General features: G+C 54.0%; 1 pseudogene; it reads right to left on the bottom strand.

The window, feature by feature from the left end:
- Nucleotides 1–7995: 7995 nt before the first annotated feature.
- LOC106991560 (carcinoembryonic antigen-related cell adhesion molecule 6-like) lies at nucleotides 7996–14972 on the bottom strand (annotated as a pseudogene).
- Between the last annotated feature and the right edge of the window lie 9064 nt (nucleotides 14973–24036).

Below are 24036 nucleotides of genomic sequence, written 5' to 3' on the forward strand. Positions count from 1 at the left end.
GTTGTTCAGTTGCTAAGTTATGTCTGAGTATTTGGGACCCCGTGGACTGCAGCACACCAGGCTTCCCTGTCCTTCACTATCCCCTGGAGTTTGCTTCAACTAATGTCCACTGAGTCAGCGATGGGACAGGAACTTTTGTCTGTCCCCAGATACTGGATCCAGAATGCCTTCTCTCCATGAGTTTCCATTGTTTCCCTAAGGGCCTAGGCCCTGAGGACACCGTTCCCTCTCAGGGGACAGAGGAACAACCAGAGTCAGCAAAGTAAAAGGGACTCAGAAGCCATGCTCTAAGCAAGGTCCTCCCAGGAACTCCCCGTGACCTCTGTCCACTTCCTGCTGGATCCCACCCTGCTTTTTGGTGCGGATCGTGATCCTGCTCCTGACACACACACACACACACACACACACACACACACACAAGCTTCAGGGCGGAGGTGCAGGCTCTGCCTAAAACTCCACCTTGGCTACCACGGCAAAGGGCTCACCTGTCCCCTCCTCAAAGTCCCAAGGGCCCTCCCACCGGCAGCCTCCACCACACACCTAGGCTAGCGGTTCTCAGTGTCTCCCTGAGGCCCCTGTCGTAGGTGCTGTTCTCATACAGGTCCCTGGGGTAGGTGCCACACTCACACACATGTAGCAGGCGTGTGCACAGGGCACAGAGCCCACGGAAGACAGGCGTGCCCTGCCAGTGCCAGTGTCGTATGTGCTGAGATGAGACGGCAGGCAGGAGAGACCGCCTGCAAAGCTTCCGGTCATGACTGAGGTCTACATTACTCCTCATCCCCCTGCACACAGTCTTGGATGAGACAAGGTGACACCTCTTGGTGTTCCTTATTGTTCTGTAACAAGTGACCACAATGTTAGTGGCACAAATCAAGGTGTCAGTATGACCCTGTTCTTTCTGGATTCTACAGACAGTTCATTTCTTTGCCTTTCCATGCTGTGAGGGGCTGCCTGCTTTCCTGGGTTCGTGGCCCCTTCCTCCATCTTCAAAGCCAGCAGTGGAGCATCTTGAAGCTCCCCAAGCTCTCCTTCCACCACCCCGTCTCCTCTGGCTCTGCCTCTCCTGCCTTAGAACATTATGAATGTACTGACTCAGCCCAATACATTTCCCACCATAATCTCCAAGTCACCCCACCATATCTCCCATATACCCCACCATAATCTTGCAGTCACGTGATCTGAATTTCGTCTGTAGGTTTCCTTCATCATGGGGCACGTTTCTCGGATTGTGGGCTTGAGGCTGTGGACATCTCTTAGGGTTCTGTGCTCGTTTGAGCACTCCTCTCAAGGCTGCGGTCATCATCTTCCCTCACTGCGATTTGCTCTGGGCAGCTTGGACTTTGTCATGCTGATGTGGGGTCAAGTCCTGCCATGACGTCCACAGCAATCTCACTGGCCCTGAGCCCTGGAGATCGAGGCCAGTCCACACTCCCTGCAGCTCTCCCCACTTCTCCTTTCCTGTGAAGTGAACGTTGCTCAGTCTGTCCAACTCTTTGCAACCCCATGGACTGGAACCCTCCAGGTACATCTGCCATGAGATTTTCGTGGCAGAACCTCGTGGCCATCACCTAGCCTGGAGGCTCCCTGAGCACAGCCTCCTGTTCCCTCATTCTCCAAATGATACCCCCTTCCCCACAGAGCAAGGCTGAGCAGAACGCCTGGGCTACCCACCCAGCTCCTCCAGTCTGAGCCTCAAGCCTGGTGTTAGAGCTTTAGCCAGCTCTCCATGCTTCCAACAGAGCAAGGGTCCTGCTGAAGAACAAGTGGGGCCTGAAGACCAGTCTCCAGGGTACAATCTGTCACCTGAGGGCTCATCTGTCTGCCTGTGAACCCCAGGGAAGAGAAGGAACTAGGGCTCCACAGTCACACCAAACTTCCTCTTTTCCATAAATGTACCATTGACAGGGGTAACTCTGACAGCCAAACCCAGCACTATACTTCCCAAGGGCTCAGGTCTAACCCATCCATCATCCCTAACACTCATGCAAAATGCTCGAGATACCCAGTATAATAGTCATGTGGGTCCCAGGGGCCTCCCTTATCTTCCCTGGGGACAGACTCTGCAGGAATCACCCGGGCTCAGGTGCACCACCTGTGGAACCATGGTGTTTAAATGGAGCAGCAGAGGGAGCTACTGAGGGTATCTCAGGGGTCCTGGCATCTGGCCAACCACAGAGGCACAGCCACAGGACTTCGTGAAGAGATGGATAGAAGGATGGGTAGGGGATAAAGGAGGGAGGCGATGTGGGCAGAGAGATGGACGTATGGACACAGGTGCTATCTCCTCACAGAATTTTCCTGTAAAGAGTGAGGATGTTGGAAATGAACATTTTCCTATACTCCCCAGGCAAACGCAGTTCAGTGGATTCAGTGGCATTCAGTGTACACACAGGTTGACCAGCACTCCAGTTCTAAGAGGATCCCTGAGCTGGGAGCTTGGACATGGAAGGATTCACCTGTCCTGCTTCTGCTGAGTCCACTGGCCAGCTCCAGGCCTGGTGCAGGGAGCTGCATACCTGTGTGTCGAATGAATGAGCCCCTGGATCATACTCCACTGGGGCCGAGATTTGTGGTGAGGATGTTCACTGCAGAGCAGATGGCCGGTGTGAAAGGCGGGATGCTCGCTAGTGGCTGTTCCAGACTGAAAACAAATTTGCAGTGAAGTCACCCCAATGGCAGAGCATGTCCTCAGCCTGTGGAAAATTAGTGTTTCAATGGTGTTCTGAATGTTTGAGAAAGAGGGACATGAAAAGAAGACCTGACAACTTCGGGAATAACATTTAGTTCTGAACTACTCTTAGGAAATATTTTTATTTATTCATTTATTTCTGGCTGCACTGGGTCTTCATTGTTTTCCACCAGTTTCCTCTAATGCGGTGAGCAGGGGCTACTCTTTACTGCGATATGCTGCCTCCTCATCGCGGTGGCTTCTCTACTCCCGAGCGTGGGCTCTCGGCAAGCACACTTCAGGCGTTGTAGCTCGTGGGCTCTAGAGCACAGAGTCTGCAGTTCTGACGCATGGCCTTAGTTGCTCAGAAGCATGTGAAATCCTCCTGACCAGGGATGAAACGCATGTCTTGCGCTATGGCAAGTGGATACCTATCCACAGAGCCACCAGGAAAGTCCTCTAAACAATGCTTAACTTGTAGGTAGACACCGGATCATCATGGCCGCCCCACACATGAGGTTTCTGTATTTGAGTATGGGTAAATAAACAAGCGCTGTATGTCATCCTTATTGAATTTACAGACTCACACCACCTGCTCTGCGCTCACTAGCCCTGATGACTCACAACCACCTGCTCTGTCCTCACTAGCCCTGCTGGTGTGACTTGGGCTGCAGGACTCTTCCTGACTTTGCGGTTGTTCTAGTTGCTAAATCAGGTGCAACTCTCCCGTGACCCCATAGACTGTAGCCCGCCAGGCTCCTCTATCCATGGGATTTCCCAGGCAAGAACACTGGAGTGGGTTGCCATTTCTTCTCCAGGAGATCTTCCTGAGCCAGAAATCACACCTTGGTCTCCTGAATTGGCAGGAGGATCTTTACCCTGGTGCCACCGGGGAAGCCCATGCTGCTGATGATCACTTGCTGAAACTCACGCAAGTTACGGTGCCAAGTGTGAGCCCCAATGGAAGCTACGGAAGCTGAGTCATGTTCATGTATTCACGCGGGTTCATCAGCTGATAAGATGCACACCTCGGGGGTGGAGTGTTGAATATTGAGGAGGCCCTACACTTGTGGGTGGCAGGTATCCAGGAAAACCTCTTGTGTGAGGCGGCCATGATGATTCAGTGTCTACCTACAAGTTAAGCATTGTTTAGAGGACTTTCCTGGTGGCTAAGTGGATAGAAATCTGCCTGAAAAAGCATGGGACATGGGTTTCATCCCTGGTCAGGAGGATTTCACATGCTTCTGAGCAACTAAGGCCATGCATCAGAACTGCTGAGTCTGTGCTCTAGAGCCCATCAGCTGCAATGACTGAAGTGTGCTTGCCAAGCGCCCATGCTCGGGAGGAGAGAAACCACCGCAAAGAGAAGCTGGCTCATCGCAGCGAAGAATAGCCCCTGCTCACAGCAGCCCCTGCTCACAGCACTAGAGAAAACTGGTGGAAAACAATGAAGACCCAGTGCAGCCAGAAATAAATAAATAAATAAAAATGTTTCCTAAGAGTAGTTCAGAATTAAATGTTGTTCCCGAGGTTGTCAGCACTTCTTTTCATGTCCCTCTTTCTCAAGAATCCAGAACACCATTGAAACACTAATTTTCCACAGGCTGAGGACATGCTCTGCCATTGGGGTGACTTCACTGCAAATTTGTTTTCAGTCTGGAACAGCCACTAGCGAGCATCTCGCCTTTCACACTGGCCATCTGCTCTGCAGTGAACATCCTCACCACAAATCTCAGCCCCAGTGGAGTATGATCCAGGGGCTCATTCATTCGACACACAGGTATGCAGCTCCCTGCACCAGGCCTGGAGCTGGCCAGTGGACTCAGCAGAAGCAAGACAGGTGAATCCTTCTATGTCCGAGCTCCCAGCTCGGGGATCCTCTTAGAACTGGAGTGCTGGTCAACCTGTGTGCACACTGAATGCCACGGAATCCACTAAACTGCGTTTGCCTGGGGAGTATAGGAAAATGTTCATTTCCAACATCCTCACTCTTTACGGGAAAATTCTGTGAGGAGATAGCACCTGTGTCCATACGTCCATCTCTCTGCCCACATCGCCTCCCTCCTTTATCCCCTACCCATCCTTCTATCCATCTTTTCATGAAGTCCTGTGGCTGGGCCTCTGTGGTTGGCCAGATGCCAGGACCCCTGAGATACCCTCAGTAGCTCCCTCTGCTGCTCCATTTAAACACCATGGTTCCACAGGTGGTGCACCTGAGCCCGGGTGTTTCCTGCAGAGTCTGTCCCCATGGAAGATAGGGGAGGCCCCTGGGACCCAGGGGACCATTATACTGGGTATCTCGAGCATTTTGTGTGACTGTTAGGGATGATGGATGGGTTAGACCTGAGCCCTTGGGAAGTATAGTGCTGGGTTTGGCTGTCAGAGTTACCCTTGTCAATGGTATATTTATGGAGATGAGGAAATTTGGGGTGACTATGACTTCTCTTCCCTGTGGTTCACAGGCAAATGGAAGAGCCCTCAGGTGATCGATTTACCTTGGAGACTGGTCTTCAGGCCCCACTTGTTCTTCAGCAGGACCCTTGCTCTGTTGGAAGCATGGAGAGATTGCAAAAGCTCTCACACCAGGCTTGAGGCTCAGACTGGAGGAGCTGGGAGGGTAGCCCAGGTGTTCTGGTCAGCCTTGCTCCGTGAGTGAGGGGGTATCATTTGGAGAATGAGGGAACAGGAGGCTGTGCTCAGCGGGCCTCCAGGCTAGGTGATGGCTGTCTCCAAGGTCAGGTACCGAGGGTCAGGACTTAATCATGAAACGTTCCCTCCAAATTGTAGACAAGCCAGTTATCTGACACTCAGTGATGGGCAGATACTCTGAGAGGACAAAGTTAGTTCCCAGCCTCCTTGAGGACCCCCTCCGGGTGCAGGATCATTCACCCGGGAGTTATCATGGGTGTAGCTACAACTAATATACAGACAGGAGTAAGTGCTCCCGAATCATAAACTGGAGCAAGTGGGTTATCCCTGGACACATTCTACCATGTTCATCTTTGTCATAGAATAGAAATGGGCAGGATATCCAGCCATCCCTTCCCATTGAGCCCTTCTTGCTGCAGCCCAGGGGCTGAGCACAGGAGAGACACTGTCCATGGTGCTGATGAACACAGGCCACCTGGAGACGTGGGAGTTGTGTTCTTTGAGTCACATCTGCTCTCTTTTCATTCTGAAAAATTGGGCATTGCTAGAAAAGAAGAGGCTTCTGTGGTGTCTCAGACAGTAAAGTACCTTCCTGCAATGCGGGAGACCCGGGTTTGATGAGCCTACATAGATGGCAATGGCTACCCACTCCATTATTCCTGCCTGGAGAATCCCATGGCAGATGTGCCTGGAGGGTTACAGTCCATGGGGTCGCAAAGAGTTGGACAGACTGAGCAACTTTCACTTCTCAGGAAAGAAGAGGTGGGGAGAGCTGCAGGGAGTGTGGACTAGCCTCGATCTCAGGGCTCAGGGTCAGTGGGATTGCTGTGGACGTCCTGGCAGGACTTGACCCCACATCAGCAAGACAAAGTCCAAGCTGCCCAGACCAGAAGGCAGTGACGGAAGATGATGACCCCAGCCTTGAGAGGAGTGGTAGGCAGAGCTCAGAACCCTAAGAGATGTCCAAACTTCAAGCCCACAATCCGAGAAATGTGCCCCATGATGAAGGAAACCTATAGATGAAATTCAGATCACGTGACTGGGAGATTATGGTGGGGTAATGGGATATATGATGGGGTGACTTGAGGATTACGGTGGGGAATGTTTGGGCTGAGTGCAATACTTTCACAATATTCCTCATAAATGAAAGAGGAAGGCAGGAGGGGCAGAGCCAGAGGAGATGGGGTGGTGGAAGGAGAGCTTGGGGAGCTTCAAGATGCTCCACTGCTTGCTTTGAAGATGGAGGAAGGGGCCACGAACCCAGGAAAGCAGGCAGCCCCTCACAGCGTGGAAAGGCAAAGAAATGAACTGTCTGTAGAATCCAGAAAGAACAGGGTCATATTGACACCTAGATTTGTGCCACTAACATTGTGGTCACTAGTTACAGAACAATAAGGAACACCAAGAGGTGTCACCTTGTCTCATCCAAGACTGTGTGCAGGGGAATAAGGAGTAATGTAGACCTCAGTCATGACCGGAAGCTTTGCAGGCGGTCTCTCCTGCCTCCCATCTCATCTCAGCACACACGACACTGCCCACTGGCTGAGCACGCCTGTCTTCCGTGGGCTCTGTGCCCTGTGCACACGCCTGCTACATGTGTGTGAGTGTGGCACCTACCCCAGGGACCTATGTGAGAACAGCACCTACGACAGGGGCCTCAGGGAGAGACTGAGAACCGCTAGCCCAGGTGTGTGGTGGAGGCTGCAGGTGAGATCTGGGTGGGGAGGCCCTCGGGACACGTTGAGGAGGGGACAGGTGAGCCCTTTCCCGTGGTAGCCAGGTTGACTTTTAGGTAGAGCCTGCAACTCCGCCCTGAGGCTTACATATGGGTGTGTGTGGTTGGGGGAGACTCACAATTTACAGTGGAGAGCAAAGTGGAAAGCAGCAGGAAGTGGACAGAGGTCATGGGGAATTCCCGGGAGGGCCTTGCTCAGAGCATGGCTTCTGAGTCGCTTTTACTTTGCTGACTCTGATTGCTCCTCTGTCCCATGAGAGGGAAGAGTGTCCTCAGGGCCTAGGCCCTTAGGGAAACAATGGAAACCCATGGAGAGAAGGCATTCTGGATCCAGTATCTGGGGACAGACAAAAGTTCCTGTGCCATCGCTAACTCAGTGGAGTTAGTTAAAGCAAACTCCCGGGGATAGTGAAGGACAGGGAAGCCTGGCGTGCTGCAGTCCACAGGGTCCCAAATACTCAGACACAACTTAGCAACTGAACAACAAAAATTCATTGGAGGCATCACCAGTTGGGGCTAGCAGGGCCTGGACAGGAGGGCCAGAGGGTTCAGGACACCAAGAGGCTGCAAAGGGGCCTCACCCATAATATGGTCTCACCCGCGCCTCATCCTTCCTGACTCAGGTTCTTGGGGTCTCAGATGAAACCATATTCTATGCTCCAGAGACCCCATGCCAGGTGAGCAGGCACTGGGAGGTGCCTGGGACCCCAGGGCAGTCTGAGGACTGCCAAGTGCCCACGTGGCTGCAAAGAGTCTGGTGACCCTCCTTTCCTGTTAGCATGCCCCCTCCCTCCATTCTCACAATCTTCCCCTTCCTTTCCCCCAGGGAATAGATGGGGAGGCCAGGTAATTAGAGCTAATGCGTTCCCTGAGGAACCATGGAGATACCGGAGCAGAGAATCAGGTGAATTCTTGCTGGACAGGACGCAAGGGCAGTACATTTTCCAGCCATAAGGAAACTGCTCTTTATTCAGATCTCTCCGGTGGTCCACCGTGGGTCACGGGCCCAGTCTGCTGCCCTGTTGGGACCTCCCCCCATTGTGGGAATCGCAGCCTGAATTCTGGTCCACCCAGGGTTCAGGGCAGCCTGTCAGGGTTTCCAGGAATCCAGGAGGACCCTGAGCCTGGGCCCAGGTTCCTGAATAGCCTCAGGTCTCAGAGCTGGTTCTCTGCCTCAGGCTCTTCCTCTTGACCTCACTCGGGTCTTAGGTCTCAGGTAAGTTCTTTCCCACAGTCTGTTAAGGAGACGTGTCTGGAGGAACTAAGGACCCACATCTGCTTTGTGGCTGATAAACGTCTGTGTTGGGGCGTAGTAATTCCTGCAAAAGAAAACCGACGCCTCCAAGCTCATGTAACCTTCTCAGATGGCTCCCCAGGGACTTCCCAGCCCTGGGTCACCAAGGTCTGTTTGGGTCAGAGGTTTTTGGTTCAGACCTACCTCCCCTTCACCCCCTTTCCATCTTTCCTGCTATTTCTTGGACCTTCAAACACAGCCAGGTGTGCAGGGGGCATTTCCTCTGCCCCTTGGGCTTATGGGACCAGAACTTGGATCCCCACAGTCAGCTGGTAGATGGGAGCTGGAGGCCTGGCATCAGGTCGGGAGGCCTGGGCATGGATGAAGCAGGCATCAGAGGAGAGGGAAGGAGTGTCATTTCTCCCGATCAGCCATCTCCAAGCCTGCTGCCCCCACCCCAAATCCTGTCTGGGCTCTGCTTCCCACCCTTGTTAGCCTGGCTCCCCTGATGGATGATCCAGTGCCCACTCTCCTCTTGGCTCGACTCCAAGGTTCTCCTGAGGTCAAGTCAGGGGACCAGAGCAACCTCTGGATAATGTGGTGGGTGGTCACGTCCCTGAAGTGCATCCACCTCCCAGCTTGGTGGGACTTGCCATGTCCTAACTACTCTTACGAGCTTCCCTGGTGGCTCAGAGGCAAATAATCTGCCTGCAATGCGGGAGACCCAGGCTCAATCCCTGGGTAAGGGAGATCTCCTGGAGAAGGCAATAGTAACCAATTCCAGTATTCTTGCCTGGAGAAATCCATGGACAGAGGAGCCTGGCGGTCTACAGTCCATGGGATCACAAAGGCTGGACACGACTGAGCGACTTTCAACTACCCTCCAGTGAAAGGGGTCTGCACAGTGCTTCAGGGTTGGACAGTCCCCCTGCCCTGAGCCTGTGAAGCGGGGACCCTGGGGAGAAGAGACAAGGAAGGGATGTACTCACCTGGGAGACAGAGCTGCCAGAGGGACCACGTCCTGGGAGGAGACAGGAGTTACCACCGAGCATGTGAGGAAGCTTAGCCCATTCTCTCAGGAGAGGCTGAGAGTCCACCTTCTGGAGAACCATGGGAGAAAGAGCCCCACCAAGGAGAGACACTGGCAATTTCTGACCCCAGTGAGGGCGAGGGAGCCTCCCAGGATTATAAGCCACAGGACAAGCAGACTAGCCAGTCGGGGCCCCTGTGCTGAAGCCCCAGAGAAAGGGCCAGAGACCCTGGGGGAGGCAGGCAGGAACAGACAGGGCAGGGCCTGCCCTGGGCGCCCCGCTGTCCTGGGCTGAATAGACACTCACCTGAGGTGGATGCTGGGGGCCACTTCCCTCTGTTGTGCAGGCAGCCGGGGTTAGGGAAGAAAAACCTGCATATTTGTGAGGAGGGTAGAGGGAGGTCATGGCTTTGGTGTCAGAACAAGGGACACGAGGATCCTCACTTCCAAGCAGGGGCTAGACACCTTCTTTCTCCACCAAGGCCGCTTAGAGGGGAGGGCCCAACAAGGAAGCTGAGGAAAGTCCTTAAGCAGCCATATCTGCCCCGAGTCGAGAGGGACAGGACCATAGGCTAATAGGGTTCAGAAGAAAGTGGCCAACGAAGGGACCAGGGCTCTGGGAAAGGCATCCATCCATCCAGAGCTCTGTCTGAGTGGATGCATCATGCTTATGGAGAGAGCAGGGCCAGTGCGTGGGGAGGAAAGGGAAGCCAGCGACTCTGGGGTCTCACTGAGGGCAGTGTCGCTGCTGTGGCCCCCTGCCCTCACCCAGGAGCTGCTGAAATGTGACGGCGGCCTTGTCCTCTGTCTCCATCACCTGGACCTGAAGTGTAGAGACATCCCACCACCCGCTGACCCGGCACGATGTTCTGTCTCATGATCTGGGCTGTTGTTAACGCATCTGCCAGCTGGGGGCGTTTGACCCCACCTGGCCTGTCCAGACTTCCACTCTCTAGCCAAGTGTGACCTTGGTCAGGATGCCCCGCAGACCCTGGCCCCATGACTGCCCCTCATAGAGTAGCTGGATTTAAATATACAGGAAGAGATATCTTTTTCTGAGTACTTACTACCTGCCAGCCTACATATAGGGAACTAGGACATGGAGGGGTCTTAATTCTGTCAACTGATAAATAAGGCTTCCCTGGTGGCTCAGAGATAAAGAATCCGCTTGCCGGTGCAGGAGACACGGGTTCGATCCCTAGGCGAGGAAGATCCCTGAGGAAGGTAATGTCAACCCACTCCAGTATTCCTGCCTGGAAATTCCATGGACAGGGGAGTCCAAGGAGTGGGAAAAGAGATGGACACAACTTCGTGACTAATTAACAAAATAAATGAGGACGGTGTTAAGGAATCTCCCCCAGGTCAATACCAGGTGAGGCAGGAACTGAAGGACGAGAGAGAATATCTGTGGGGAAGTGGGGAGGTCCTGGAGATCCAGGCCGGAAATTGGAGGATGGGGTGTCATTCCTCTAGGACTAGCCTCAACCTGGGGCAGGAGCAGCATCTGGGAATGCCACCGTACCTGTGAAGGAAAATGAAATACCCCAGGACAGCCAGCGGCGTCAGCACAAGCAGGACCCCAATCACGATGCCAGTAATGGCTCCCACACCGAGGGCTCGGCTGTTTTCTTGCCCTGAAAGCAGAAGAGAAAGAGAGAAGGGAAATGGGGTCCGAGTTCCCTGGAGGGAACACCCAGAGGAGTCTTCCGGGAGGGCCTGGTTAGGAGGAGGAAATGCTCTGAGCCCCGTGTGGCGGTCTGCTTTGTCACCACGGTGTCCTCCTGACACCTCCACCACACGTGGTTGCATCATTTTCCTCTTAATCAGATTTGAAACCCTGGACTTGCTCTCACTCTCCATTCTCTCACTATAGCCATTTCCATCTGTTCATTTTCCTCTGAAGGACTCTTTTATTCTCACAGTATGCCCCCTCCCTGTGATTTTTTGTTTCCAGCACAATTGTCGCCTCTTAGCTACCCCTACAATCAAACAGTTCTCACAAACAATAACCAAACTATGACAAAATTAGCTAAGTTTTGCATAATTAATTAAGCATTGTTATACAGGCTCCGAAAGGAGACTACCCACGTCCTCGTTACTTGCATTCATTACGCACCCACTTCCAGGGAAGTTACAAGGGAAGATGCAAAGGTGTTGACGGTCACTCTAGTGCTCAGCTGGGGAGGTGGGGTCTCATCTGCAGACTCTGACTGGGAGGAGACCCTACACTGATGGGACCCTGCATCCTCCGTCCTGACACTGTTGCTTGTCTGGGACAGCATCACCACTGGAGTCCATAGTCTGTGGGGGACGTGGTGGGGTTTCCGGACCATTTGGAGCAAAGAGCAGAAAGCCACACGTGGTGCAACCAGAGGGAAGGGAAGTTCCGGGTCTGTACTGGGGCCCTGGGTCCTTCTGAGCTGTTCACACGCTTGTCTGAAAAATTTGCAATCATTATCCTTCATGCTCACTCATTGTGAGTCTGACATTAATTTGTTTCTCCCATCATATTCTGGTGATCCTCAGCCACCAACACAGAGCAGCCCATCCCCTCCCTGGCTTCATTCAAGGTGGACCTGCCTGGACTTGCCTGGGACAGGAAGTCATGGCCAGTCTGGGTGTCCAGGGGTGATGGCCCATGTACTCGGACCTGAGAGGGATGGGTGTGGATTGGCCTCTGGCAACGTGCATTTGGGTGGGCAGCTCAGGTCACCTAGGAACAGAGATTACTCACAGAGGACATCCAGGGTGAATGGGTCACTGCGGCTGACACTCACTGGGTTCCGGGCTTCACACACATAGGGTCCTGTGTCATTCCTTGTCACGGCGACTACTGTGAGAGTCCTCTTGTCCTTGGACAGTTCCAGCCTGGTGCTCTTGGGGAGGCTCTGACTGTTGATCCACCACATGTAGGAGGTGTTCTGGGTCTCAGCTCCACATGTTAACACCACGGTGTCCTCGTGCTCCCAGGGGTTGGAGTTGTTGCTGGTGATGACGGGTGAGGGTAGCACCGCTGTGCAGATAACAGAGAGAACATTGCCCTGAGCCTCCCTGGTGGCTCAGACAGTAAAGAATCTGCCTGCCAGTGCAGGAGACCTGGGCTCAATCCCTGGGTTGGGAAGATCCCCTGGAGATGGGAATTGCTACCCAGTCAGCATTCTTGCCTGGAGAATTCCAAGGACAGCCGAACTTGCTGGGCTATAGCACATGGGGTAGCAAAGAGTGGGACGTGATTGAGCGACTAACACTTTCCCTTTCTTTATACCTTAGCCTCCTCTAGAAACACCTTCAAACAAAACTGGAATCCTTCGCCTCTCAGCCAGACAGAGTCTTTGAAGAATAAGGCATGCTTGTGTATGGCAAGACAAATGCATGGGGATCTGAGCTCAGAGTGTGAGGCCACCTGCTCTATGTCTGGGAGAAGCACAGGCTTCCTCGGGGGTCGACTGTGCAGCAGCATTTACTGATGGACAGACCTGGGATTCAGAGACCACCTGGTGTCTATCCTGGTTTCATCAACCAGCCTCGGGAGAGAGCTCCCTGGGCGGCACCCTGGGGTCGAGGAGCTGCCAGGAGTGTCTTCCTTCCTCTGTTCCTCTCTGGGGGTGCTGAGATTTCTCTGGCGTCTCCAAGTCCCCCAGGGCATTTGGTTGATTCCTGGGGACCTTGTACCTGTGTGCTCTCCATGCCGAGTCTCAGGAGTAGAACCAGGCTGTGCCCCTGCGCGGATGTGGCTCTCGGGGCTGAGCCCTGGCTGGTGACCAGCTTGGGAGCCTAGGGATTTGGCACAGGCTTCCTGGTGTCACTGGAGGCAGGAGCCCTGGGACAGGGTCTGGGAGGGGCTTCCTGGGGCTGAGCTTCTCTGTGAGGATCCCTGGGGCCCTCAGGCCAGGGTCTTCCCTGAGTCCTGCAGGGTCTTCCTCAGGGTCCTGGTCACGGGGAGGGGCCAGGGGGCTGGACTGAGAGTGCTGTCCCTCTGCTGAGTCCCTCCATCAGCCCGTCCTTCTCTCTGTACACTGTCTGCAGGGCCTGGCTTCCTGGAAGTATTTCTGACCCTTTGGAGTTTGTCTCCACAGTGTGTGTCCTGCACTGAATGTTCAAACCCCGACCCGGGACATAATGCAGAGGGGGATGGGGGCAACTTCCGGGGCTGTCAGTCCTGTGTGAACAGAATTCAACCACCACCCTCACCCCCGCCCTCGCCTGCCAAACACCCTGAGGTCAGAGAGGAAGCACTCACGGTATACATGGAGGTGTCCAGTTTGTATTTCTGTCTGTAAATCCTTCTTTGTAACGAGCAGGGTGTAGGATCCTGTGTCTTTCTGGGTGACGCTCTGGATCAGCAGGGTTCCGTTGGGGTAAAGTGCCTCCCGTCCGCTGTACACAGGCCCATAGATAGTTGCATCATTATCTACCCTATATGATGCAATTAGCTTGATGTTTTCTACCCTTTCTCCTCTGTGCCAGGCATAGCCTAGAGAAATCTTTGTCACGTTGTGGGCAACTAGAAAAACATCCGACCCTTCTGCAGCAAGCGGGGGCACCGTTTCAATAGTGAGCTGGGCAGTGGTGGGCGGGGTCCAGAAAGTTAAGAGTGAGACTGGGAGGGAAGAGAGAGATATCAGTTAATACTGTGACCTGCGTGGGGGATGGGAAAATGGTGCCCTGGATCCTGAGCTGGTTTCTTCACCCTTCAGCCTTAGTGTGGGTGTGTCTGCATGTATGTGTGTGAGTGGATTTAGGTCAGCAGCATGACCCCCGTCACTTCAGCCCCTCTGGGCTCGTTTTTTCCTCTGCTTCCCCAGCTGTCCCCGGCTCACCCCCTTGCTGCCCTCACACGCCTGCTCACACTCAGGGCCTGTTGGGAAATGCCTCCCACAACGAAGAGCTGCTGTAAAGGCCCTCCGTGCTCACTGCCGACCCTTTCCCGCTCAGGTTCCTGGATGACGCCTGTAGCACCTGCCAGCACACTCTCCATCTCTCTGCTTGTCTGTCTTCCTCCCCACAGAGCGCGGGCTCTGTGAGGGCAGGGGCTTCTCTGATCCTGCTTGAAACCCTGGGCCTGGACCAGGCTCCAGACATTAGTACCTGGGGATGAAGGAAGGAGAGTTCCCAGGAATTCCACAGCCTGGTTTTAATTGTCTGTTTCTAAGGGTGCCGGGTAAGGACAGTGTTTACTGTGCTGTTTATGTCTTTTTTCTGTAGTGACACAATAAAATGTTATTATGTCTTCAGTTATCAACAAACTGCTCAGTGAAGAATAACTCGTAAAACCTACAGCAGTGGAGTCCTCCCGCCCCTCACCAGCTCTAGCTCAAGCAGAGTCTCCTGTGGCTGAGCCCCTCCTTCCCCGGTCCCCTGCCCTCTGCCCTCAGGTCTGAACAGAAGGCCCCTGTCCCTTCTCAGAGCCCCGTCTCCCCCAGGGACCAGCCAGGCTCTCGTTCTCCAGTCTCCGCCTCCTCCCTGAAAACTGTCCCCTCTCACCTGCCAGCAGGAGCCTGCTCCAGGGCACATGCCGCCTGCTTGCAGGGCCTGAAGGGGGCTCCATGGTGCCTGCTGTCTGCTGTGTCCCTCTCTATGTGAGGAGAACTTCCTCTCCAGAGACGCTCACAAACCCTGCAGTCCTTGCAGAAGCTCTGCTGTCCTTCCCCCTGTGTGCTGGGCCTGCCCATGGGCAGGAGCACTTTGCTGGGTCACGTGGCCCAGCCCAATGGGGCGGAGTCTCTGTCCAGGCCCCTCCCCCTCATCTCCTCCTTCCCTCCCTCGTGGCCCCTCCCCCTTCCCCCTCTGTCTGTATTTCTATTCCCGAACTCTGCTGAGTCCTATGCCTTCTAGAGCAGTGATTCTCCACCTACACACACACACACAGACACACAGACACACACCCCTACACACAACACCCCCCCACACACCCCTACTCACACATACCTACATCTCAGCTACACACAGACACCTAGATACACACACATCTACACACACACACATGCACACACACACACACCCTTGTCAGGAAAAGCACAACCTTGGGGTGTCCGGGTCCAGGGTCCCCACTGCTCTGGATCAGATGCACACTCAGCCTCCCTGACAGCCCTCCTTCATCCCCTCTGGCTTTTCCCTTCAGAGGAGGAGCCTGAGGGTGGGGGGTGCATCAGGAACGCTTGTCACAGGGACGTCCTCCCCACGGTGCGTGGGATCATCTGTGGAGCTTCATGAAGACTGCGAACCCCCAGGTCACACCTTAGAAATGCTGTTTCAGCAGCCGCCAGGTGACACGCTTGCCCAGCCTGGCTGAGACCCCAGAACAGCGGTTAGGCCGCCCCACTCACCCCAGTGTTGTCCTCAGCACAACACACAGATGCAGGGGTTTCCAAATTTTGGTGGTAATTGTTCCTGTGACACAGAAACCCAGCTCGATGCCCAGGGTCTTCCTGTTGTTCTCAAATATCTGGGAAGATTGCAGATATTGGACCCGCCTGAAGGTCACACTGACTCTGGAGGAGAGAAAGGGGTCACGTGAGTGATGACTGGAGAGTGGACCTGACCTCTACCTTAGCTTGTCACCAGCCTGGCATCTGTTTTCAGGGACTGCTGCTGTTGCTGCTGCTAAGACACTTCAGTCGTGTCTGACTCTGTGTGACCCCATAGACAGCAGCCCAGCAGGATCCTCCTTCCCTGGGACTCTCCAGGCAAGAGTACTGGAGTGGGTTGCCATTTCCTTCTCCAATGCATGCATGCCTGCTAATTCTCTTCAGTTGAGTCCGACTCTGTGCGACCCTATGGGCAGCAGTCCACCAGGCTTCTCTGTCCCCAGGATTCTCCAGGCAAGAATACTGAAGTGGGTTGCCATTGCCTTCTCCAGGAACAGAGACCCAGAACTGGGTGTCAGGAGGAGCTGCAGTTGGCAGGTGAGAAGGGAAAGTTTTCCTGTGTGTCCTGGGAAGAGAGGAACCTGGTGCTGAGGGTGGGCTGACTCTGGGCTCCCTGGTCCTCGGGTCAAGTTCCGGGAGACTCTCCCTCTGTGTTTCTGTTGCCTGAGCCTTGGTTCAGAAACTGTCCAGGTCCTCCTTGCCATTCCAGGGCCTCCTGTCAGCCTGGCTGATCTTTGTGTGGTCAGTGTGATCTTTCCCATGGGTGGTTGCAGGCAGGGATGGGAGCTGGCATGGGTGCCCATAGGCCCCTTAAAAGGTTGGTGAGAGTAGTGTGGGCACCCAGGAGGGGCTCTGAGGGTCTGTTAGAGCAGGGGTCCCCTGGGGTCCAACGCCTAATGACCTGACGTGAAGCTGAAGTAATAATAATAGGTGTAAGTGCACAGTAATTGTAACGCACTTGAATTATCCCCAAATCATCTCCACCACTCCGCAATTGTCTTCCATGGGACCGGTCCCTGGTGCCCTTAAGGTTGGAGACCGCTGTTTAGAAGGAGGGATGGAAATCAGGCTCCTTCTCCACTCTCTTAGGCAAAACAAAGTTCACCTGTTAATTTCCTGTTAATTTTCTGTTTGGCCCAATGTTGTCCCCTGGAGGTCATGAGCAGACCTGGGGACAATGTCACGGGCTGCACAGGGGTGCAAAGGCCAAAGGGTGTCAGCTGGCTGTGCGCCTTGGGCAGAGGTGGGCGCTGACCTCCAGACTAGAGGCTATCAGCCGGAGTTCAGGTCACTGTGGGTCCCCAGGCTTCCCCACCTCATCCCAGTGCAGGGTGAGCCCAGGGAGACAATGGGCATTGTTCAGTGGCAGGAGAACCATCCATCCAGGTGGACGTGTGCTCAGGAGGAGCTCTCAGTCCCTGAGGCTCCAAAGGAAGGGCTGGCAGCGGGGTCTCTGGGGCTTTGGGGAGAGGGTGGCAGCCTGTGGGCTGGACCCCAGAAGGCTCTGTCCTTCTCCACCTCATGGCACTGGGCCTGCACCCTAGTTCTCTGTGTCCCCATCAGTGGTCTGCTCTCAGCCTCCTCAGAGTGCCAGGACCTGGGGCAGCTCCACCTGGAGACTCTGTCAGTGGAGGGGAGACCCCCATGGGACCCCAGTCCCCCTGAGATGGAGCAGCTGCAGAAGCTGGTTCCTCTGTTCCGGAAGTTCCCCTCCTTTCCCTGAATGCCTTAGGGGCAGGGGCTGAGATGTCTTCAGGGACCAGACCCAGGTGTCCCCACAGATGAGGGAACTTGGGATGAGGAGCTGCTCCCCAATTCCTGTGAGTTCAGCTGGGGCTCCCGCCTCCTCTGTGGTGACTCCCTTGGGATCAAGGATCGGGAGTCTGAGCCAGGTCAGGTCTCTGAGAGAAGGGGAAGGACTCAAGCTGCCAGCCCAGGCCCTCCAGGGAGACTCGAAGATTCTCCTGAGTGGGGATGGGAGTGGGTGTGATTATCTGGGAATGAGCAGAGGTCTGACCCGACACAGAGGCCCCTGTCCTCACACCTGACTCCATGAGGAATAAAGTCCCGCCCTGGAGCAGCTCGGGCTCTTGCAAGTCTCCTCCCAGTTTGAAGCCAGGGCCCCTGTGTCCACAGGGAATATTCTCTGACCCCTCGGTGTCACACTGGGTTGGGGGTGTGAGTTCTGGCTTCTGTTATGTAGATTCCCTTATCTATTTCAGTTCAGGTCAGTTTAGTCCCTCAGTAGTGTCCGACTCTTTGCGACCCCATGAATCACAGCACGCCAGGCCTCCCTGTCCATCACCAACTCCCAGAGTTCACTCAGACTCATGTCCTTTGAGTCCGTGATGCCATCCAGCCATCTCATCCTCTGTCGTCCCCTTCTCCTCCTGCCCCCAATCCATCCCAGCATCAGAGTCTTTTCCAATGAGTCAACTCTTCGCATGAGGTGCCCAAAGTACTGGAGCTTCAGCTTTAGCATCATTCCTTCCAAAGAACACCCAGGAGTGATCTCCTTCAGAATGGACTGGTTGGATCTCCTTGCAGTCCCAGGGACTCTCAAGAGTCTTCTCCAACACCACAGTTCAAAAGCATCAATTCTTCGGCGCTCAGCCTTCTTCACAGTCCAACTCTCACATCCATACATGACCAAGGAAAAACCATAGCCTTGACTAGACGGACCTTAGTCGGCAAAGTAAAGAGTATTTATTGAGCATGTGTGACCTGTCAGCCCTGGGTTGTGTCCTGGTCTCCAGAGAATAGGATAGACTTGGACTCTGGGCTCACACACCTGACCTTGTGACCGGAGACAGACTCTCAGAGAAAATCCTGGAAATAAGAAGCTGATTATGATGGAGGGATGGCCTGAAAGGGAAGGGTCTGGTGCATCCGGAGCCTGTCACAGAATCTCAGCTGGACTGGGTGTCATGGAAGGCACCCCTGAGAAAGTGATCTTTTGACTGAGTCTTCTTGAAGGGTGAGCAGACCCTCAGCAGAGAAGGACACGGGGCTCAGAGGGCAGAGCTACCTGAGGGGAGTCTGGCCTTAGGGGGGCCTGGCTGGGAGGAGCGGCTGACAGAGTCCAGTGTGGGGAATTGGGAGAGTGGGGAGGACTGTGGACGGAGTCGGTTGGTGAGGGTCAGAGGCTGCTGGGCGGTGGGCGCTGCTAAGTGGGAAGGAGGTGGGCAGCCCTGTGGAGGCTCCGGACTGTGGACGAGCTCTGCCGCCCTCTGGTGGCCATGGAGGGGAGTGACGAAGGAAAAGTACCTCAAGGAAGTTTTCTCCTAAGACAACTCAAGCATATGTCAAGAGTTTACATATCATTTAACGAATCCCAGGGACAGAGGATGCTGGCAGGGTACAGACATGAGGTCGCATAGGATCGTATTCGACCTACGACTAACCCTTTCAACACTGCGTATCATTCATGCTGAATCGTGTCCCACTCTGAATTTCCAACATCTCTCATCCAAGATCTCTTCTTACACACCCCGCTCCAAGATTTCATCCAGTTGAGATCTGTGTTGACACCAGGCCTGTTTCTCTCTGTAGAAGAAGATCCAGACGCAACATTCTCAGTCCTTGGGCAGGACTGGAGCATCTGTAAGTAGGAGGAGGGTGAGGAACGTCCGTGTGTCCTGCCTGTGCTGGAGAGTCCATGTGGACATGAAGAGGCTGCATTTCCTTTCCTCCCGTGCCCCCTTAGTGTCTTCATGGGGCAGGGCCAGGTGGAATCGGAAGACCAGGGTGGTGCAGTGATTCTGAACCTCGTCTTCCCTCCTTCTCTGTCTCTGCCCCCATAAGGGGACCTGGTCTTCATGGAGGGAAGGAAGGTGGGGCGGCTCCATAGGCCCCTGATCAGAGATTCTTTCAGCAAAACGGACACAGGGCTCAAGCCCGCTAGCTCTGCACTCAGTGTCCCTGACACCCTGTGACTGTAGGAACTGAATTATTAGGGTCTAATGGCCTCTTTTGTATTCTGATTTATTAGATTGCTTTTACTTCTTTTCACCTTTTGATATTTGAAGTTTCAAAGGTGAATTTCCATCTTCCTTGAACATAGGCAGGGTTGGTGCCAGGGCGGTTCAGTTGTCTTAAAGGTTATTTTTCATAGTAGCTTCAGTGTCAGATCAAAAGTGAGGGTAAGGGACCAAACCCATGTCCTGTGCTTTGGCAGGCAGATTCCTATCCACTGAGCCATCGGAAGAGTCCTCTAAACAATGCTTAACTTGTAGGAGACACTGGTTCATCATGGCTGCCTCACACATGAGGTGTCTCTATTTGAGTATGGGTAAATAAACAAGTGATGTATGTCATCCTTTTAAAATTTACAGACACACAACCACCTGCTCTGTGCTTACTAGCCCTGCAGACTCACAACCACCTGCTCTGTGCTCACTAGCCCTGCAGACTCACAACCACCTGCTCTATGCTCACTAGCCCTGCAGACTCACAACCACCTGCTCTGTGCTCACTAGCCCTGCAGACTCACAACCACCTGCCCTGTGTTCACTAGCCCTGCAAACACAACCACCTGCTCTGTGTTCACCAGCCCTGCAGACTCACAACCACCTGCTCTATGCCTACTAGCCTTGCTGGTGTGACTTGCGCAGCAGCAGTCTTACTGACATTGTGGTTGTTCTAGTTGCTAAGTCATGTGAAACTCTCTTGTGACCCCATGGACTGGAGCCCGCCAGGCTCCTCTATCCATGGGATTCCCAGGCAAGAACACTGGAGTGGGTTGCCATTTGTTCTCCAGGAGATATTCCTGAGCCAGAAATCACACCTGGGTCTCCTGAACGGGCAGGAGGATCTTTACCACGGCGCCACCGGGAAGCCCATGCTGCAGCTGATCACTTGCTCAAACCCACGCAAGTTACAGTGACAAGTGTGAGCCCCAGTGGAAGCTATGGAAGCTGGGTCATGTTCACGTGTTCACGCGGGTTCATCAGCTGATAAAATGCACACCTCGAGGGTGGAATGTTGAATAGTGAGGAGGCCCTACACTTGTGGGCAGCAGGTATCTAGGAAAACTCCGTACCTTCCCTCACTGTTGCTGTGAAACTGAAGCTACTATGAAAAATAACCTTTAAGACAACTGAACCGCCCTGGCACCAACCCTGCTCAGGCTCAAGAAAGATGGAGATTCACCTTTGAAACTTCAAATATCAAAAGGTGAAAAGAAGTAAAAGCAATCTAATCAATTAGAATACAAAAGAGGCCATTAGACCCTAATAATTCAGTTCCTACAGTCACACAGGGTTTCAGGGACACTGAGTGCAGAGCTAGCGGACTTGACCCCTCTGCCCCTTTTGCTGAAAGAATCTCTGATCAGGGGCCTATGGAGCCACTCACCTTCCTTCCCACCAAGAAGACCAGGTTCCCTGATGGGGGCAGAGACAGAGAAGGAGGGAAGACGAGGTTCAGAATCACTGCACCACCCTGGTCTTCCGATTCCACCTGGCCCTGCCCCATGAAGACACTGAGGGGGCATGGGGGGAACGGAAATGCAGCCTTTTCGTGTCCACATGGACCCTCCGGCACAGGCAGGACACTGGACATTTCCTCACCCTCCTCCTACTCACAGATGCTCCCGTCCTGCCCAAGGACTGATAACGTTGCGTCTGGATCTCCTTCGACAGAGAGAAACAGGCCTGGCATCAACACAGATCTCAACCGGATGAAATCTTGGAGCGGGGTGTATAAGAAGAGATCTTGGATGAGAGATGTTGGAAATTCTGAGTGGGACACGATTCAGCACGAATGATACGCAGTGTGGAAATGGTTAGTCGCTAGGTTGTATACGATCCTTCACGACCTCATGTCTGTACCCTGCCAGCATCCTCTGTCCCTGGGATTCGTTAAATGATATGTAAACTCTTGACATATGCTTGAGTTGTCTTAGCAGAAAACCTCCTTGAGTACTTTCCCTTTGACACTCCCCTCCATGGCCACCAGAGGGCGGCAGAGCTCGTCCACAGTCCGGAGCCTCCACAGGGCTGCCCACCTCCTTCCCACTTAGCAGCGCCCACCGCCCAGCAGCCTCTGACCCTCACCAACCGACTCCGTCCACGGTCCTCCCCACTCTCCCAGTTCGCCACACTGGACTCTGTCAGCTGCTCCTCCCAGCCAGGCCCACCTGAAGGCCAGACTCCCCTCAGGTAGCTCTGCCCTCTGAGCCCCCTGTCCCTCTCTGCTGAGGGTCTGCACACCCTTCACATCTCAGTCAAAAGATCACTTTCTCAGGGGTGCCTTCCATGACACCCAGTCCAGCTGAGATTCCGTGACAGGGTCCGGATGCCCCAGACGCTGCCCCTTCAGTCGACCCCTCCATCATAATTAGCTCCTTATTTCCAGGATTTTCTCTGAGTGTCTGTCTCCCCGTCAGAAGGTCAGGTGTGTGAGCCTGGAGTCCAAGTCTACGGTATTCTCTGGAGAGCAGGACACAACCCAGGGCTGACAGGTCACACATGCTCAATAAATACTCTTTATTTTGGGGGGCTCCAAAATCATTGCAGATGGTGATAGCAGCCATGAAATTAAAAGACACTCACTCCTTAGAAGGAAAGTTATGACTAACCTAGACATCATGTTAAAAAGCAGAGACATTACTTTGTCAACAAAGGTCTGTCTAATCAAGGCTATGATTTTTCCAGTAGTCATGTACGGATGTGAGAGTTGGACTGTGAAAGCTGAGTGCCGAAGAATTGATGCTTTTGAACTGTGGTGTTGGAGAAGACTCTTGAGAGTCTCTTGGACTGCGAGGAGATCCAACCAGTCCATCCTAAAGGACATCAGTCCTGGGTGTTCATTGGAAGGACTGATTTTGAAGCTGAAACTCCAGTACTTTGGCCACCTGATGCAAAGAGCTGACTCATTGGAAAAGACCCTAATGCTGGGAATGATTGAGGGCAGGAGGAGAAGGGGACAACAGAGGATGAAATGATTGGATAGCATCACCAACTCAATGGACATTTGAGTAAACTCAGGGAGTTGGTGATGGACAGGGAGACCTGGCGGGCTGCGGTTTATGGGGTTGCAAAGAGTCGGACACGACTGAGCAACTGAACTAAACTGAACTGAAATAGATAAGGGAATCTACATAACAGAAACCACCCCACCCCCCACCCAGTGTGCCACCGAGGGGTCAGAGAATATTCCCTGTGGACACAGGGGCCCTGGCTTCAGACTGGGGGGAGACCTGCAAGAGCCCACAGCTGCTCCAGGGCAGGACGTTATTCCTCCTGGAGTCAGGAGTGAGGACAGGGGCCTCTTAACTGTGATGGGTCAGACCTCTGCTCATTCCCAGATAATCACACCCACTCCCGACTCTACTCAGGAGAATCTTCTAGTCTCCCTGGAGGGCCTGGGCTGGCAGCTTGAGTCCTTTCCCTGCTCTCAGAGAGATGAGCTGGCTCAGACTCCCGATCCTCCATCCCGAGGGAGTCGCCACGGGGAGGGGGGAGCCCCAGCTGAACTCAGGAATTGGGGAGCAGCTTCTCATCCCAAGGCCCCTCATCTGTGGGGACACCTGGGTCTGGTCCCTGGAGACATCTCAGGCCCTCCCCCTAAGGCGTCCTGGGAAATGAGGAGAACTTCCGGAACAGAGGAACTAGCGTCCGCAGTTGCTCCATCTCAGGGAGACTGGGGTCCCATGGGGGGGTCTCTCCTCCCCTGACAGAGGCTCTGGTTGGAGCTGCCCCAGGTCCTGGCAAGGTGGGAGGCTGAGAGCAGACCACTGATGGGGACACAGAGAACTAGGGTGCAGGCCCAGTGCCGGGAGGTGGAGAAGGACAGGGCCTTCTGGGGTCCAGCCCACAGGCTGCCACCCTCTCCCCAAAGCCCCAGAGACCCCCTGCCGGCCCTTCCTTTGAAGCTGCAGGGACTGAGAGCTCCTCCTGAGCACACGTCCACCTGGATGGATGGTTCTCCTGCCACTGAACAATGCCCATCGTCTCCCTGGGCTCACCCTGCACTGGGATGAGGTGGGGAAGCCTGGGGACCCACAGTGACCTGAACTCCGGCTGATAGCCTCTAGTCTGGAGGTCAGCGCCCACCTCTGCCCAGGGTGCACAGCCAGCTCACACCCTTTGGCGTTGGCACCCCTGTGCAGCCCGTTACATTTTCCCTAGGTCTGTTCATGACCTCCAGGGGACAACATTGGGCCAAACAGAAAATTAACAGGAAATTAACAGGTGAACTTTGTTTTGCCTAAGGAAGTGGAGAAGGAGCCTGATTTCCATCCCTCCTTCTAAATAGCAGTCTCCAACCTTAAGGGAACCAGGGACCTGTCTCATGGAAGACAATTGCGGAGTGGTGGAGATGATTTTGGGATAATGCAAGTGCGTT

The sequence above is a fragment of the Ovis aries genome, chromosome 14 (assembly GCF_016772045.2).
Source record: "Ovis aries strain OAR_USU_Benz2616 breed Rambouillet chromosome 14, ARS-UI_Ramb_v3.0, whole genome shotgun sequence".
Lineage (NCBI taxonomy): Eukaryota > Metazoa > Chordata > Mammalia > Artiodactyla > Bovidae > Ovis > Ovis aries.